At 41.9% G+C, this 18,758-nt stretch overlaps 1 pseudogene; it reads right to left on the bottom strand.

Annotated features, from left to right (window-relative positions):
• LOC109555481 (palmitoyltransferase ZDHHC3 pseudogene) overlaps positions 1 to 18,758 on the bottom strand; it is a 72,375-nt pseudogene that overhangs the window by 19,280 nt on the left and 34,337 nt on the right.

The following is an 18,758-nucleotide window of genomic DNA, read 5'->3' as shown; positions in this document are numbered from 1 at the left end:
TCTCCAGGGGATCTTCCCAACCCAGGCATCGAACCCAGGTCTCCAGCATTGCAGGCAGATTCTTTACCAGCTGAGCCACAAGGGAAGCCTAGGTGAAAATAAGTTATTATTTTTAATGTAGTCCATTTTATCAATCCCTTCATCATTAGTAATTTTGGTGTCTTGTTTTAAGAAATGTTTTACTATCCCAAAGTCAAAAATATATTCTCCTATGTTATCTTCTTTGCTTTTCACATTTAGGTTTATAACTATTTGTGAATTATTGATGTTTTAGATATGTGAGGTAAACATTCCAATTTAGGTGTTTTTGTTTGTTTGCTTGTTTTCCTATTTGGACACCCAATTGGTTCAACATAAAATTGCCCTGGTACTTCTGTTCTCCAGTGCTACATTTTGTTAAATCACATACCTGGGTCTTTTTCTGAGCGGTTTGTTCCACTAGGCTAGTGGAACTATGGGGCTTCCCCAGTGGTCAGTGGTAAAGAATCCACCTGCCAATGCGGGAGATGCAGGAAATGCAGTTTCGATCCCTGGATCAAGAAAATCTCCTGGAGGAGGAAATGGCAGCCCACTTCAGTATTCTTGTCTGGGAAATAGCATGGACAGAAGAGTTTGCTGGGTTACCATCCATGGGGTCACAAGAGTTGGACATGACTGAAGCTACTTAGCATACATGCACGGCAATACTATGGTCGGAATTACTGTAACTTTATTTTAAAAATCTGGTCATCTGATAGAATAAAACTTCTCTATTGTTCTTCAGGAGTAATGTATATTTTTGGCCTTTTTCATTTCTATATACATTTTGGAAGTAGTCAAATTCCACAAAACAATGACTACCCATTAAGGCTTTATTTGGATTTATATTGCATCTGTAAATCAATTTGAAGAGAACCAACATCCTTGTAATATTGAGTTCATCAGCCTGTGAATACGGTATATCACTTCATTTGTTTACATCTTCTTTAATCTCTCTTTAAAAAGTTACAGTTTTCTCCACAAAGCACTTGCTGCTGCTGCTGCTGCTAAGTTGCTTCAGTCGTGTCCTACTCTGTGCAACCCCAGAGATGGCAGCCCACCAGGCTCTGCCGTCCCCGGGATTCTCCAGGCAGTAACACTGGAGTGGGTTGCAACCCACAAAGCATTTACATGTCCTTTTAAGACATATTTCTAAATATTTGATTTTTAAATGGCATTTAAGTGTTAATTAAAACATTTTATTTTCTAACTGCATCTGCTTATATGCAGAAGTACAATTGATGTTTGTAAACTGATTTGATATTCAGTAAACTTTAATCCTGGGATATTTACCTCCATTCTTTAAGTATTTTCTCCTCTCGTTTTTTTATTTTTACTCTTTTTCTGAGACCACTATCAAGGCTTTTCTATTTTCCATTTCTCTTAGTTTTTTAACTTAATATTTTCTACATTTTTATTCTGCTTTCTGAAAGAATTCTTCAATCTAATCTCCCAATTCCCTTATTCATTCTTCATCTGTATTCAACCTATTTTACTCCTCTATTGTGTTCTCTATTTCAACTTTATATATTCTTCATAGCTTAATATTTCCACTTTTCTGTAGCCTGAGAGAAAAGGTAAGGGAAGATCCCAGAGAAGGTGGTGATTAGCTGTCTGGAGTGATGAGTTAGGAGGTGCCTGATTATAAACAGAGAGAGGAGAATCAACCTGAGGGTGCAGCAGTAGCTAAGCCTAGAGACCAGACAGCAGGGCCCTGCTGTCCTGCTGGGAATGGCTGGAACAATGAGTTTGGAGTAGGGTGGGAGGGAGATGATGTGGGAAACTGCAGGGCTTTAACTTCACAGGGCCTTGGTCACTGAGAGCCTTCACTTGTGAGCCCTGCAGCCTATGGCGACCTCCAGAAAGATGGCAGCTTCAAGACAGGGTTGGAGGACACACAAACTTTTGAGGTGAAGAGAGTCCTCTCCACTTCATGCTCTGGTTCCAGCACCTGCCAGCTCTGGTTCCCTTGACCAGAGAATGGACCCGGAAAAGGCACCCTAGAGAACCTATGATTATATCTGGATTTTGTGGGATGTTGGGGTTGAAGGTAGAGAGAGGGAAGTGGTCCAAATAAGGATAGGAGTAGAGGGAGGCAGCCACAATAAAGGCGGGAGTCTGTGGGTGAGAAAAAGATGGTGGGGGAGGTGCCAAGAGTCTACTTTGGAACAGGGCATAATCTGGAAGGATTTACGAGCTAAGGCTAGTGAGGGAGGGGCCTGGGCTTGGAGGTGCCCAAAGGCCATGGCCATCATTTCTCCAAAGTCACTGGAGGTCATACATATCTCTCTCCCTGGCCTGGCTGCCCCAGTGCCTCCTTCCTAGTGGTTCCTGGCACTCAGGTCTCAGGCTCTTCTCAAGTTCTTCCATGCTTCTTTGAGGAGAGGGTACCCCATGTTTTATCCTCATGATCTGCTCCAGATAGGTAGTGCAGGGCCTTGACAAGAGTGAAACCTCCTGGATGATAGCTTCTATGGTGCCTCCTTCCCCTGAGAGGGCCCCACATAGAATCCTTTCAGGAGATTTTGGACAGTGGAGTGTCCCTGGAGTTTTCTGATAAAAGGTTATATAGCTTTGGGGAGGGAAAGATAGCTTGTGGACACATAACAGGGATGAGTGTAAGTGTGTGGAAAGCACAGGAGTTGCATCCTAAGGGTCAGTAGGGAGACATGAATGTGACTCCACCACCATGGCCTTGATCCACAGGGAGATTTTGAAAAGAAGAGGGTGCTGAGGACCAGAGTTAGGGAAGTCTGTTCAGACAGGTCAAGAAATCAGAGAGAGAGGCATCTGTGAGTGCCCCATGGTACAGAGTATAGAATCCCTGGTTGACATCCAGGTTTCCTGCAGGATTGGGATCACTTGTATAGACCACACAGAAGGGAAACCTTTGGAGAGGACTTCAGATGCAAACAGGTCTACAAAGAATATGAAAAGGAAAGCAAGCCATAAGGCTAACAGGCTCATGAACAAATGCTCAAACTAAGCAGCCATCAGATAATTAGAAATTAAAACAAAACTAAAGGGGCTTCCCTGGAGGTCCAGTGGAGCTCTGTGCTTCCACTGCAGGGGGCTCAGGTTCGATCCCTGGTTGGGGAACTAAGATCCTACATGCTGCATGGCCCAAAACAACAACAAAGACTAATGCAGATATATTGTTACACCTATTAGACTGATGAAAAAAATTTTAAAGCTGAATAAGACCAAGTGTTGGTGTGTGTGTGTGAAGCTATAAGTTCAGTTCAGTTCAGTCGCTCAGTCGTGTCTGACTCTTTGCAACCCCATGAACTGCAGCACGCCAGGCCTCCCTGTTCATCACCAAACCAAACCCATGTCCATTGAGTTGGTGATGCCATCCAACCATCTTATCCTCTGTCGTCCCCTTCTCCTCCTGCCCTCAATCTTTCCCAGCATCAGGGTCTTTTCAAATGAGTCAGTTCTTTGCATCAGGTGGCCAAAGTATTTCAGCTTCAACATCAAACCTTCCAATGAACACCCAGGACTGATCTCCTTTAGGATGGACTGGTTGGATCTCCTTGCAGTCCAAGGGACTCTCAAGAGTCTTCTCCAACACCACAGTTCAAAAGCATCAATTCTTCAGTGCTCAGCTTTCTTTATAGTCCAACTCTCCCATCCATACATGACCACTAGAAAAACCATAGCCTTGAACAGACGGACCTTTGTTGACAAAGTAATGTCTCTGCTTTTTAATATGCTGTTTTAGGTTGGTCATAACTTTCCTTCCAAGCAGTAAGCGTCTTTTAATTTCATGGCTGAAATCACCATCTGCAGTGATTTTGGAACCCAGAAAAACAAAGTCAGCCACCGTTTCTCCATCTATTTGCCATGAAGTGATGGCACCGGATGCCATGATCTTAGTTTTCTGAATGTTGAGCTTTAAGCCAACTTTTTCACTCTCCTCTTTCACTTTCATCAAGAGGCTCTTTAATTCTTCTTCACTTTCTGCCATAAGGGTGGTGTCATCTGCATATCTGAGCTTATTGATATTTCTCCTGGCAATCTTGATGCCAGCTTGTGCTTCCTCCAGCTCAGCGTTTCTCATGATGTACTCTGCATAGAAGTTAAATAAGCAGGGTGACAATATCCAGTCTTGACATACTCCTTTTCCTATTTGGAACCAGTCTGTTGTTCCATGTCCAGTTCTAACTGTTGCTTCCTGACCTGCATATAGGTTTCTCAAGAGGCAGGTCAGGTGGTCTGGTATTCCCATCTCTTTGAGAATTTTCCACAGTTTATTGTGATCCACACAGTCAAAGGCTTTGGCATAGTCAATAAAGCAGAAATAGATGTTTTTCTGGAACTCTCTTGCTTTTTCGATGATCCTTGTAAATGGCTGATAGGAGTGAAGATGGAGCAGCCCTTTTGGAGGACTCCAGTCAAGAACAAACACTATGCAATTCCATGCCTTGACATACATCTCAAAGAAATTCTCTCAAATGTGCATGAGGAAACATATTGAAGGGTGCTCATCACCTCAAAATCTGTGATGGCAAAGAATCAGAAGCAATCTGGGTGTCCACTCTTGCTGAGTAGACAGGAAAAATAAGGATTTTGTACACCACAGTGCTGTAAAGCAGCTGAGGTTGCTTTATGTCTTACATGTAAGAATATGTCTTACAATACATTGCTGCCATTACTTATTATAGACCAGAGTGGAACAAACCCAAATGTCTACAACAGATGAATGGATAAATAAAATGTGGTATATCCATACAATGGAATATTGTTTGCAATAGAAATAGGTGATGTACAGACCCATGCTAAAACATGGACAAACCTTGAAAACATTATGCTAAATGAGAGGAACCAGAAACAAAAGATACATATTGTACGATTCCATTTATGTGAAATGTCCAGACTAGGAAGTCTATAGAAACAGAAAGTAGATTAGCCGTTGCCTACATGCTAAGTTGCTTCAATCGTGTCCGACTTTTTATGACCCTATGAATTGTAGCCCTCCAGGCTCCTCTGTCCATGGGATTCTCCAGGCAAGAATACTGAAGTGGGTCGCCATTTCCTCCTCCAGGGGATCTTCCCGACCCAGGGATCGAACCCACCTCTCTTAGGTCTCCTGAATTGGCAGGTGGATTCTTTACCACTAGGGCCACCGGGAAAGCCCTAGCTATTGCCTAGGGAGGTGGCAGATGGAGGTTGAAGGGAAATGGGAAATGACAGCTAACAGGTACAGATTTTGCTTTTGCGGGTGATGAAAATATCAAAAGCTTAAATGGTAATGATGGTCTAACAACTCTGAATATGCTAAAAGACACTGAATTGTACAGTTAAATGGGTGAATTGTGTGATATGTGAATTGTATTTCAATAATGGTGTTATACTTAGTATGTATATTTTAGACAATTATATCTCAATAAAGCTGATATATAGATATATTGCTGATATATAAAGCATCTATCTATTTATTTGGACTTCCCCGGTGGCTCAGTGGTAAAGAATCGGCCTGCAGTGCAGGAGACGTGGGTTCAATCTTGGGTCGGGAAGATCCCCTGGAGAAGGAAATGGCAACCCACTCTAGTAACCTGCCAGGAAAATCCCATGGACAGAGGAACCTGGGGGCTACAGTCCATAGGGTCGCAAAGAACTGGACATGACTGAGCAACTGAACATGCACACATCTATATATTTATCTATCTATAATCTATCTAAACATATTAGAGACATGGATGATTTCAGGGCTGGAACCAGAGAGTTAAGATGGGCTTAAAATGAAAGGAACATGTCAAAAGCACACAAAAGCCAACTTAAAGGATCTCCCAATGTCCAAATCTGGGACAATTTGATCAACAAAATAAATAAAGAGTGTAATGAATCATAATCCACAAAATAAAATAAGAACTCATGAGTCCCTACAGATGTAAACAAATGAATGAATGAATGAACTAGCCTCTGTCCATGGGTTTCTCTAGGCAAGAATACTAGAGTGGGTTGCCATTTCCTCCTCCAGGGGATCTTCCCCACACAGGGATCAAGCCTGAGTCTCCTGTGTCCCTGCATTGCAGGTGAATTCTTTACCACTAGAGCCACCTGGGAAGCCCAATAAATAGGGGAGAAAGCAAAATCTTTAATACAAGAGAAGTCTAATAACGTTTAAAAAGTGTTGAAGGAACAGTTGAAAATGAAAAAATCACTATCTGGAAACACTACAGTAACAACTATATCAGGCATGAATAATTAATGGATGCTAAAATTAGTGAGTGAAACCTTGGTGAAACACAGAATATCTGTGAAGATATTTTGAGTGTCTCGTCACAAGTTAGTTATTAATTACAAAGGTGAAAATAGCAATCTTACAGTGGAAGACACTACCTTAATCAAGTGATAAAAGTTAATATCACCAATAATATGATATACGAACATCCCATACCCCCTGTCATGATGGACTGGGAAGGCTGCATCACTTCTGAGGTCCTTACCAAAAATGCATACATTTAATCTAATCTAATCTAATCCTAAATCTAATCATGCAAGAACATCAGGAAAACCCAACTGAGGGACATTCTATAAACTGACCAGTACTCTTCAAAAGTGTCAATGTCATGAAAGATTGGGACAGATCGAGGAACTATGGTAATTTAGAGGAGACCAGAGAGACATAATAATGGTAACTAATTGTATTGAGGGATCCGAGAACAGAAAAAGGATATTAGGTGAAAAACTGGTAAAATCTGAATAAAGTTCAAGGTGAAATTTGAATAGATTAATAGTATTTTATCAGTGTTGATTTCCAGGTTTTGATAGTTGTACTGTGATCATGTAAAATGATAACAATGGGGAAGGTGGGTGAAGAGTATATGAGAATTATTTGTATTGGGTCTGTAACATTTATAAGTCTGAAATTATAAAACAAAAAGTTTAAAAAATTAAAAGCACATATTGCTGTGTGAACAGGAAACAGAATGAAATATACAACATAACACCCTTAGATATATTACAAATACATGCACACACAACAATATATTTTACCAGGACAAACAAAAGGCTGCTGCTGCTGCTGCTGCTGCTAAGTCGATTCAGTGGTGTCCGACTCTGTGCGACCCCATAGATGGCAGCCAACCAGGCTCCCCGCCCCTGGGATTCTCCAGGCAAGAGTGGGTTGCCATTTCCTTCTCCAATGCATAAAAGGCTGCTGCTGCTGCTGCTGCTGCTGCTAAGTCGCTTCAGTCGTGTCCGACTCTCCGCAACCCCATGGACTGCAGCCCACCAGGCTCCTCTGCCCATGGGATCCTCCAGGCAAGAGCACTGGAGTGGTTGCCATTGCCCTCTCCGAACAAAAGGCTATATAACATTAAATATTAGCTTGATTCCCTGAGAATGGTGACTACGAAAAGAAAAAGAAATCAACCAATTCATCAGGAAAGGGAACTTAACTTGGACCCTAGAAGTTTTTCTGGAGGGGGCGGGATTGGATTTAGACCTTGCAGGATGGATGGAGAGACTTGGGAGAGGTAAGGGGTGGTCAGAAACCGTGACAGTGGCAAAATGTGGAAGACAGAGCTAGATGGGATTTGGAGGCCTGCTTTGAGCGAAAGGGCATAGTCCAAAGGGGCTGGGAGTTGCAGCTGGCTAGAGGGACTCAAGCTCTGGAGATGCCTTGAGGGCCAGCCTCCTCTCTGGCCATTTCATCCCCTCAACTACTGCCAGGACGTGCCACAGGGATTGAGCCCTTTCCTGCCCTTTACCTGGTATTCAGGCCTCATTCTCTTCTAAAGATCTCCTTGCTAGCATATCTCTGTCCTCAGGATGTTGGCATACACTGTGTTGCCTCATGATCAGGTCCAGACTGGAGTGTAGGTGAAAGTCCAGGCCTTTTCCCCAGACTGGGGCTTAGTGACAGGCTTGATCAGGGGCTGGTGCCTCCATTACTTCCTGATTCCCCCTAACTGTAGACCTCAGTGGTCCCAGCTGGGCCTGTCCTACTGTATGGTCACCTGTTCAGCCTGTAGCTTGACCTGGGATAGCCCCGACATCGACCCCTCTATACAACCAACCACTGCAGATGAATAGCTGAGGCCCAGTAGTGAAGGAGAATTACACAGCTCAAAATAGCCTGGAGTTAAATCTCCCCTCCGGGTCCTCCCCACCATTCTATGCAAAAAAAAAAAAAAAAAAAAAAACAACTCTTCCACCTGAAGAAAAAAATGGAGGTTAAGGTTGATTATGCCCAGCTCCCAGAGAGTCCCAGCCTCTGGCCGATCTCTAGAATTCCTTGCCCCAGCTGTTTGCTGCTGCTGCAGTCGTGTCCGACTCTGTGCAACCCCATAGACGGCAGCCCATCAGGCTCCCCCGTCCCTGGGATTCTCCAAGCAAGAACACTGGAGTGGGTTGCCATTTCCTTCTCCAATGCATGAAAGTGAAAAGTGAAAGTGAAGTCGCTCAGTCATGTCCGACTCTTAGTGACCCTATGGACTGCAGCCCACCAGGTTCCTCCGTCCATGGGATTTTCCAGGCAAGAGTATTGGAGTGGGGTGCCATTGCCTTCCCTGGCCCCAGCCGTTTAAGAGATAACTAATCCGGACAACCTTGGAGAAGAACAGGCCCCCTTAAGACAGTAGATTTCCACATATATGCCTATATATACTTACTCTTTTCTTGGGTTAGGGCAGCAGCTCACTAATCTGACTGCTGCCCTGTCTTGCCTCATTAAAGGTGATCTGTTCTGTAAAGTGCCGGTCTCATTCTTCTTCCAAACCTGGCGTTCTCTAACTCCCTTACCCTACACGCAGGGAGCAGAAAGGGGCCCAGAAGGAGCAGGTACATTGGGTACTCAGAGGGGAGGAACCACCCACCCAGAGGCTACTGAACTGCTTGGGTGCAAATCCTGCCTCCATGGATTACTGGCTGTGTAAATTTTGGCAAATAACTTAATCTCTTATAGTCTAGATCCCATATCTTTCTAATGAAGGAGAACAGTAGAATAATAATACCTACCACAGAGGGTTATTGTGAGAACTAAAAAGATTATATGTATTTAGTAGTTAAATAAGATAATTAAAATAAGATTATGTATTTAGTATGGCTTCCCTGGTGGCTCAGTAAAGAATCTGCCTGCAATGCAGGAGACTGGTGTTCCATCTCTGGGTCGGGAAGATCCCCTGGAGAAGGGAATGGCTACCCACTCCAGCATTCTTGCCTGGAGAATTCCATGGGCAGAGGAAGCTGGCGGGCCACAAAGAGTAAGACATGACTGAATGACTTTCACTTCTTTTCCTGTATTTAGTGTTCGGCATAAATCAAGTCCTCAGTAACTGTTAGCTGCCATTATTATCATTAGATGTTCTCAGTCTTGGTGCTTGGGCTCCCAGAGCTGGAGCAAGACTATAGCTCAGAGGAAACATCACCTTGGCTGTGGCTCCGATTCGGAGGAGGTATGGGGGTGTGGAGAAAGGGGTGGGAAGAGGGCTTGGTGAAAACATGTGCTACTTTGGTTTTTTGTTTTGTTTTTTTTTGGTTGTGCTGCACGTCATGTGTGGTCTTGGTTCCCCGACCAGAGATAGAAGGGATCAAATTGGTTCCTCCCCCGACCTCTGTGCAGCGGAAACGCTGGGTCTTAACCTCTGAACCGCCAGGGAGGTCCCTCTATTTATTTTATATAGTTGTGACAAAAATAAACTATACAGTATTAGAGGAGATAGTAAATCTTTCATTTGTATAAATAAACTATTTTCACATTTTAATGACACATTCGATCATCTTTTTTGGAATATACATTTTACATAAGGTTTTATGCTGGAAATGGCTACACACAATTCCTGATCAGGACTTCTCATAATCTCTTCAAAATCTGATTGTGGCTATTAATGAGAACTTTTTTTTTCTCAAGTAGGCGGTGGTAAATGGAAAGGAAAAATTTATGAGTTTTTCTCACCATTAGCCAGAATTTCTATTTCATTCTTGAAATCATTTAAATCCAGTTGAACATTTTAATGGTTTTTAAATGATGATTCTTTCCTGAAGTTATTCACATTATTCTACTCCATTAAAATTTTTGTCTTTATGATTCAAATTACATTACCAAGGGAATAACTTTTAACCTCACTTTTCCAAAGCTCCAAAAACTTTCCAGAGTTTTTGCTTGAACCCCCCAAACTCTGCCAGTTCACATTAACCTCTTTTCACATGATCCTTACAAATTTCTATAAACTATATTCAGGGACCAAAAAATTCAGCTAATCTCTCCACAAATCTGTCAGGTACCAATTGACCATGGAAAAAAACTTTCAATTTTTATTGTGGCTCACAAACTTTTGAAAATATTCTTCTTCTGACTCAGCTCACACACACTTATGAAACAACAGAGAAGAATGTTCTGAGCCCTTGTCTTTATACAAAGTTGAAAACAGGAAAGAGGTTAGTACCTTGTATTTCATTTCACCATACTGATAGTACCATTTCCCATGGAAATCAGATCAAAAGGCAAACTCTTACAGATGAAGGCTCCTCTGTACAAAACAATATATTACTTAAATCTCAGCTTTTCAGGACATCTTCCTGTCACCATGGCCTCACTCACTACACAGACTTGTTTCAAAATGTTCATAAAAATGCAATGCATGATCCTGGATTGAGTCCTTTTGCTATAAATTTTAGGCTCTTATTAAGATAACTGGTGAAATCTGGATGGGATCTGAGAATTAGGTGATAGTGTTGGATCGACATTAATTTCATGACATTGATGGGTGAATTGTGGTTATGTAGGAAAATATCCTTGTTTGTAGAAAAGCACATTGAAATATTCAGAAGTGATGGGTCACTAGGTCTGCAACTTGCTCTCAAATGGTTCGGGAAAAAAATTCTCTGTACTGTTCTTGCAACTTGTCTTTGTGATTGCTCCAAAATAAAAAGTAATTCATGAAATATTTGTTGGAATAGTTTAACACAGAATCATCTGTTTTGTATTGTTGCTTCTCTCAAACATTTTGTATACAAATCAGACATTTAAGCTGAGGAATGAGGGCTTCTTGGGCATTCAAATCCAAATGTGAGATGATCCTCATGAAGTAAGGCTTCCCTGCTGGCTCAGTGGTTAAGAATCCACCTACAATGCAGGAGACCTGGGTTCGATCCCTGGGTCAGGAAGATCCCTTGGAGAAGGAAATGGCAAACCACTCCAGTATTCTTGCCTGGAAAATTCCGAGGAGAGAGGAGCCTGGTGGGCTACAATCCAACAGGTCACAAAGACTTGGACATGACTGAACGACTAACACTCATGATGTAAACACCATTCATGGACGTGGAGCTGGTTTTGGAGATATGATGACATTGCATCTTTACCCCAAAAGTCCATTATGATATTGTGATGGTTAATTTTTTTTTTCTATTTATTTATTTTTGGCTGTGCTGCATGGCTTGCAGGATCTTAATTCCCCTCATCAGTGAAAGTGCCCAGTTCTAATCACTGGACCTCCAGAGTATTACCTTGTGATGGTTAATTTTATGTGTAAATCTTACTGGGCCATAGGGTGCCTAGATATTTGTACATTGTTCCAGGTGTGTATGTGAGAGTGTTTCTGGATGAGATTAACATTTAAATTAGCAGACTGAAAAAAGCAGATTGCACTCTCTGATTGAGTGGGCTGCACTCTCTGATTGAGTGGGCCTCATCCAATCTGTAGAAGGCCTGAATAGAACAAAAAGGCTGACCCTCCCCCCGCCCCAGATAAAAAAGAATCCTTCCTCCCTAACTGTCTTCTAACTGGGACAGCAGCTGTTCCCTGCCTTTAGACTCAAAGAAAACAATGGCTCTTCCTGGGTCAGTTGGCATTTGGGCTGGAACTACACCATTGATTCTCCTGAGTCTCCTACTTGCCAACTCATCCTGCAGATCTTGGGGCTTGTTAGCCTCCATAGTTTTATGAGCCAATTCTTTCTAAAAAAATCTCTTTATCTATATATACACATCCTACTGCTTCTGTTTCTCTGCAGAGCCCTAATCCTGATTTTGATCATGAAAGCAGTCTAAAGGAACAGAATTTTAAGAATGAATTTCTGAATTGGTTCTGGGGTTTCTTGAATTGGCTTTGTAATCTGATTAGCGTTTTGAGACTGGTGGCTACTTCCCTGGTGTCTCAGATGGTAAAGCATCTGCCTGCAATGCGGGAGACTGGGGTTCAATCCTTTGATCAGGAAGGTCCCCTGGAGAAGGAAATGGCAACACACTCCAGTATTCTTGCCTGGAGAATCCCATGGACAGAGGAGCTTGGTGGGCTACAGTCCATGGGGCTGCAAAGACTTGGACACGACTGAGTGACTAACACACACAATGACCATCCCAGTAGTAAAGAAAGCACTGATAGTCCATGAACTGCTCATAGAGACACACAAACTATTACCAGTGGATACTCCTAATCAACTACTCATAAGAAGCAAGGATCTATATATTTTTGAACATTTTTCTTAAATTAATGAATATAATGAGATTGTCTGGTTGCTTCTAAGGCTGATCTACAAAGTGGGGAAAGTAAAGAAGGAGCTCAAGAATTTGAAATTCCAGCACAAGAGGCACATAAATGACCTGGCAGGCTCTAGGTGTACCCTGGAGGTCCTCATCTCCTGTAGTTCCAGGACTGAGATTGCTGAAAATCAAACCCAGATTCTCACCCTGCAGCTGGTTGAATTTCAACACAAGTTGAACTCCTGGTCTTACAAGGTGTCCCCTATTAAAGTGAGAGAGAACTGATTGGTAAGGAATAAGATCCTGAAAGTTGGAATGGTGAGGCCAGGTCTCCTACAGGAACACTGCCAAGAGTTCATACTGTTAATCTTTCTCTCAGCCTCCACAAAAGGACCTAGAGCTTTTACTAGGGTAACTGTGCATTGAGTAACAGGGAATAATCAGATCTCTGGGGGGACTACCGGACACTGACTCTGAACGGACATTATTTCTAGAAGACCACTGTGGCCCACCAGTCAGAGTATGGGCTTATGGAGGTCAGGGGATCAATGTAGTTTTAGCTCAGATCTGTCTCACAGTGGGCTGCATGGGTTCCCAAACCCATCTTATGGTTCTTTCCCCAGTCACAGAATGCATACTTGCAGTAGATCTACTCAGCAGCTGCCAGAATCTCTCCGTTGTTTCCCTGATCTGTGAAGTGAGGGTGATGCTGGTGGGAAATGCCAAGAGGAAGCCACTAGAACTGCCTCTACCTGGGAAAATAATAAACTAAATGCAGTACTGCATTCCTGAGGGATTGCAGAGATTAGTGTCACCATCAAGGCTTTAAAAGATGAAGGGGTAGTGATTCCCATCCCATCCACATTCAGCTTTCCTATTTGGCCTGTGCAGAAGACAGATGGATCTTGGAGAATGACAGCAGATTGTTGCAAGCTTGAGTGAGTGGTAGTCGCTCAGCTGTGTCTGACTCTTTGTGACGCTATGGACTGTAGCCTGCCAGGCTCCTCCGTCCATGGAATTCTCCAGGCAAGAAAACTGGAGTGGGCTGCCATTTCCTTGCAAGCTTAACCAGGTGGTAACTTGGGTTGTAGCTGCTGTACCAATGTGGTTTCATTGTTTGAGCAAATTAACATATCCCCTGGTTCCTGATATGCAGTTATTCACATAGCAAATCATAATATTTAAGTCATGGGATGTCAAAGAGAAGAGGAGACATCATACAAGGACTTTACCTCCTCTTCTGGGGAAGGGGTTAATTCATTTTTGCTGTACACAGGACGGCTGTATCATGTTAAGTAGAAGGATAACCTTTGTATTATCTTCATTTGGAATATGCTAAGTCATTTCAGTCGTGTCCGACTCTGTGCGACCCCACAGACGACAGCCCAACAGGCTCCCCCGTCCCTGGGATTCTCCAGGCAAGAACACTGGAGTGGGTTGCCATTTCCTTCTCCAATGCATGAAAGTGAAAAGTGAAAGGGAAGTCGCTCAGTCGTGTCTGACCCTCAGCGACCCCATGGACTGCAGCCCTCCAGGCTCCTCCATCCATGGGATTTTCCAGGCAAGAGTACTGGAGTGGGGTGCCATTAAGGAGATGACTATGAGTGTCAAGTTGACAGGGGGTAAACTTGTGATGGTTAATTCTATATGTCAACTTGACTGGGTTACAGACTGCCAGCTATTTGGCCAAACATTATCTTGGGTGTTCCTGTGAGGGTCCTTTGGGATGAGAGTAACATGTGAATTGGTAAACTGAGTAAAGCAGATTGCCCTCCCCAATGCGTGTGGGCCCCATCCAATCTGCTGAAGGCCTGAATAGAACAAAAAGTCAGACTTTCCCCAGAATAAGGGAGAATTCTTTATGCCTGATTGTCTTTGAACTGGAACATCAAGCTTTTTTCTGTTTTTCAATTTAAAATGAAACACTGGCTCTTCCTGCTTGCCCACTCACCCTACAGATCTTGGGGCTTGTCAGCCTCCATAACTGTGTGACCTAATTCCTTAGGTCTATTGCTTTTGTTTCTCTAGAGAACCCTAACACAGATTTGGAAACAAATATTTTTTTATAAATTAAATCTATTTATATGTAAGGTTCTCAAATTTGATATTTAATATTAGGATGCATTAAGAATACTTAAAATGAACTTCATGAACACTTAAAAATCTACATATGGTAAATGAAATATTAATTTCTGGTTAATTTGATAACGAAAATTCTAAAAATTCTAAATATTCAAAATAAATAGTATACTCACATAATGAATATATTCTGAATAACAGTGTTTTTAAAGTGGTGTGCGTGCTAAGTTGCTTCAGTCATGTCCGACTATTGGCGACCCCATGGACTGTAGCCCGTCAGGCTCCTCTGCCCATGGGATTCTCCAGGCAAGAATACTGGAGTGGGTTGCCATTTCCTCCTCGAGGGAATCTTCCCAAACCAGGGATCGAACCTGCATCTCTTCTGTCTCTTGGCAGGTGGGTTCTTTACCATTAGCACCACCTGGGAAGCCCTTTAAAGTGGCAAAGGCCTATAATCAGCCCATTCTGACTTAATTATATGATACCATTATTACGTTTTCATATTTTTCTAAAAGTAGAAGATAACTCAGCATAAAATTCCATAAAAAATCAGCATATGGTTCACTGTTAAATGCATATTTCATTTGGCAAAGTACTGCCAGACAGCCCTTCAGCATGGCTGCCGAAATCTACACTCCCAGGAGCCATGCAGGTGGGTTTGTAGGTCCTTACAGCTTCATCAGCACTGGGCATTATCCTGTTTTCTAATTTTGTCAGTCTCATAAATGTAAAGTCAGATCTCACTGTTATGTTAACTTCTCAGATTTCCAATATCTTGAATACCTTGTCATATACGCTCTTGGCTTTTCAAATTTCTTCTTCGGTATTCTGTCTATTCTGTGCTTTGCTCAACTAGTGGTGGTGTTTTTTTTTTGTTGATTCACAGAAAGTCCTTGGATGTTCTAGATATTAAATCCTTTGTTGATTTAAACATTGCAAATATCTTCTCCCAATCTGTAGATTATCTTTTACCTTTTTCCCGTGTCTTTCATCAAGCACAAATCCTTTAATTTGATGTAATCAAATCAATCAACTCTTTACCATATGAATTATAGTCTTGCACTTTTATCTAATAAGTCATTCCAAGCCCCTAGGTCACAAAGATATCCTCCTATAATTGTTCTTATTAACATTAGAGTTTTATCTTTCACATTTAGGTCCTCTATCTAGAGTCCATTTTTTGTATGTGGCATGAGGTAGGGGTCTGTTTTTATTTTTCTCCAAGTCATGAGCCAGGTTTTTAAACACCTTCAAAAAAGAAACTGTCCTTTCTCCATTGATCTGTTATACGCTAGGTTCCTTTATATCCACAGGTCTGCATTTATACTGTTCTATTGGTCTACTTTTCCATTTTTGTGCTAATGCCACAGTTTATATTACTGAATTCAAAGAAACAAGAAAGAAACAATGGTAAGGCAGAAATAAATGCCATAGAGAACAACAGACAATGTCTTTGAAAAGATTCATAAGGGAGACAAATCTCTGACAAAGAGTAATAAAAAAAAAGGGAGTGGGGGAAGAAAATTACAAAAACAAGATGTAGAATGAAATTCTTTTAAAAGAAGAATGATGAATGATATGCCAATGAATTTGAAAACCTGGATGAAAAGGATACATTCCAAGAAAAATGTAACATGTTAAAATAGACACAAAAGTGAGGTCTTGAATAGGCCAGTGAGTATAAAGGAAACCAAAGTGGTAGTCAATGAACTCTCCTTCACCACTACTTGATTTCGTGGGTAAATTGTAGCAAACTTTCAAGTTTCTGATCTTATGCACAATAACAAAAGAGTGAAACTTATCCATTTAATTTTTTGAGCTTAGTGCAACCTAGATTGAAAAACTAGCTAAGAATCCATGAAAAGAAAATTCTAGGGCTGTTTCATTTATGAAATGAAAATCCCCAACAAAATGTTAGCTAACAGACATTAACAGTGTATTCAAAAATATAGATTATTACCAGATAGAGTTTATCCCAGGAACATCAAACATTACCATATAAATGGTCTAAAGGACAAAAGCCTTTAGATTTTTCTGCATCAATTGAATTAACCATAAGATTAGTTCAATTGATGCAGAAAATCATTTGATATATTCCTTTTATGTTGTAGTTAGTGCATTATCTTGATTTTTAAGAACTGTGTAGATGGGTTCCATTAGTAGCAAATTTCATTTCAGGAAAGTAGAAGGTACATTGGGTCTGATGAGTTGAGACTTTCTGCTCTCAGATGACATTGAGGCATATTGAGGACTAACGGAACAGTCTAGTTTCCTTACAGATGCTGGGGCCTGGGAAGGGACAGTCTACGTTATTAGTTGTTGATGGTGGATGAAGGCAGTTTTGGGGAACTGGAGTGTTCTGAAACAAGAGAAACAAAGAGATGCTCAATCTCAAATGAGTCTGAGATAGATTCATGGAGAAAATGAGGTGGGTTCAGAACTCTGAGATGAAAGGGGTGACATATTCATTAAAGTGGTATGGGTTCAGAACGTGGTGGCAGACCTGTTGGCTCTTAGGAATAAACTGCCTTTCTTACCGGGAGGACAAAGCTATTGCATACATTCTGAGTTGGTATTAAGATGCCATGTTTGAGTGGAGAGTAAAATGGTGGCTCAGACGGTAAAGCATCTGCCTGCAGTGCAGGAGACCCGGGTTCGATCCCTGGGTTGGGAAGATCCCCTGGAGAAGGAAATGGTAACCCACTCCAGTACTCTTGCCTGGAAAATTCTGTGGACTGAGGAGCCTGGTAGGCTACAGTCCATGGGGTCACAAAGAGTCGGACACAACTGAGCGACTTCACTCACTCACTCACTGTACAGCACAGGCAACTACACTCATTATCCTATGATAAACCATAATGGAAAAGAATATTTTTAAAAGAATATATATAGATAGATAGATAGATAGATAGATGAGATGGTTGGATAGCATCACTGATTCAATGGACATGAACTTGGGCAAACTCCAGGAGATGGTGAGGGTGAGGGACAGGGAAGCCTGGTGTGCTGCAGTCCATGGGGTCTTGAGGAGTTGGACACACCTGGTGGCTGAACAACATACATATATGTATCTGAATCACTTTGTTGTACAGCAGAAATAACACAACACTGAAAGTCAACTATAATTTTTAAAGATGCCATGAGCCTGGATTGGTGAGGGTGGGCTTGGGGAGAATGGATACATGTATATCTATGGCTGAGTCCCTTCGCTGTTCACCTGGAACTACCACAACATTGTTAACTGGCTATACCCCAATACAAAATAAAAAGTTCAAAAAAAAAAAATAAGATGCCATGTTTGAGGAGAACATTGATGACAGGCTCTTTGGGACAGAAAGGTAACTATACGCTGTGTAATTTTTACAAAAAAAATATTTGACCGCATTGAGTCTTACTTGCAGCATGCAAGGCCTTCTGTGGGGTGCACGCACTCTCTAGTTGCGGTTGGCAGGCCCAGTAGCTGCAGCTCGCGGGCTTAGTTGGTCCCTGGCATGTGGAATTTTCCCAGACCAGGGATTCCACTCGTGTCCCCTGCACTGGCAGGTGGATTCTTATCCACTGTACCACTAGAGAAGTCTGCAAGGAATATTTCCAGTTGATATGTTAGTAGACACACAGGTTAAGGCAGGAAGGCACATAACACAGTAATAGGGAGCCATTTCATAAGATTCAGGATAATTGGCTTTATCTCAATTTCAGTTCCAGTAAACAAGTTTAACGAGCAAACTGAGCATGGGGAGATTAGGTGGAACAGGTGGCCTTAATATTGAGGGGGAAATGCGTATTTGCCCATCACTGGAGATGGGGATGCTAGGATTGGGAGCCAAAATGAGATATTGTGGCCAGAAGTGAGCTGAGTAGACTCGGTGTTACCCTCATGATTCTTCTCCAGGCTGAGGATGGCTGAGGTTTACACAAGCACTCATTTTCCCAACTGCCGGGTTTTGTTTCTTGTTTTTAAAACTATAGAGGCAATTTCTTTTCTCTCTTTTGCTCTTATAAGAACATGACTATAATCTCTTGCTTTCTCCACTGTTTTTTTTTGTTTTATTGTGAAATGGGCTGATGCACCAAGTGTTGCATTGCAATCCTTCAGGAACACTGGGCAGGAGTCCACAAATCAAACCTTGGAGAGATGACCACTCAGAGGGGCCTTCAAAATCTTCCGCCTTGGGAAACCTTCTGTAGCAACCCTTTATTATAATAATCTTCATGTGATTTGACTTTGCAC

Source organism: Bos indicus, chromosome X, assembly GCF_029378745.1.
Source record: "Bos indicus isolate NIAB-ARS_2022 breed Sahiwal x Tharparkar chromosome X, NIAB-ARS_B.indTharparkar_mat_pri_1.0, whole genome shotgun sequence".
In the NCBI taxonomy this organism is placed as follows: Eukaryota; Metazoa; Chordata; class Mammalia; order Artiodactyla; family Bovidae; genus Bos; species Bos indicus.
This window is presented reverse-complemented; position numbering and strand designations above follow the sequence as displayed.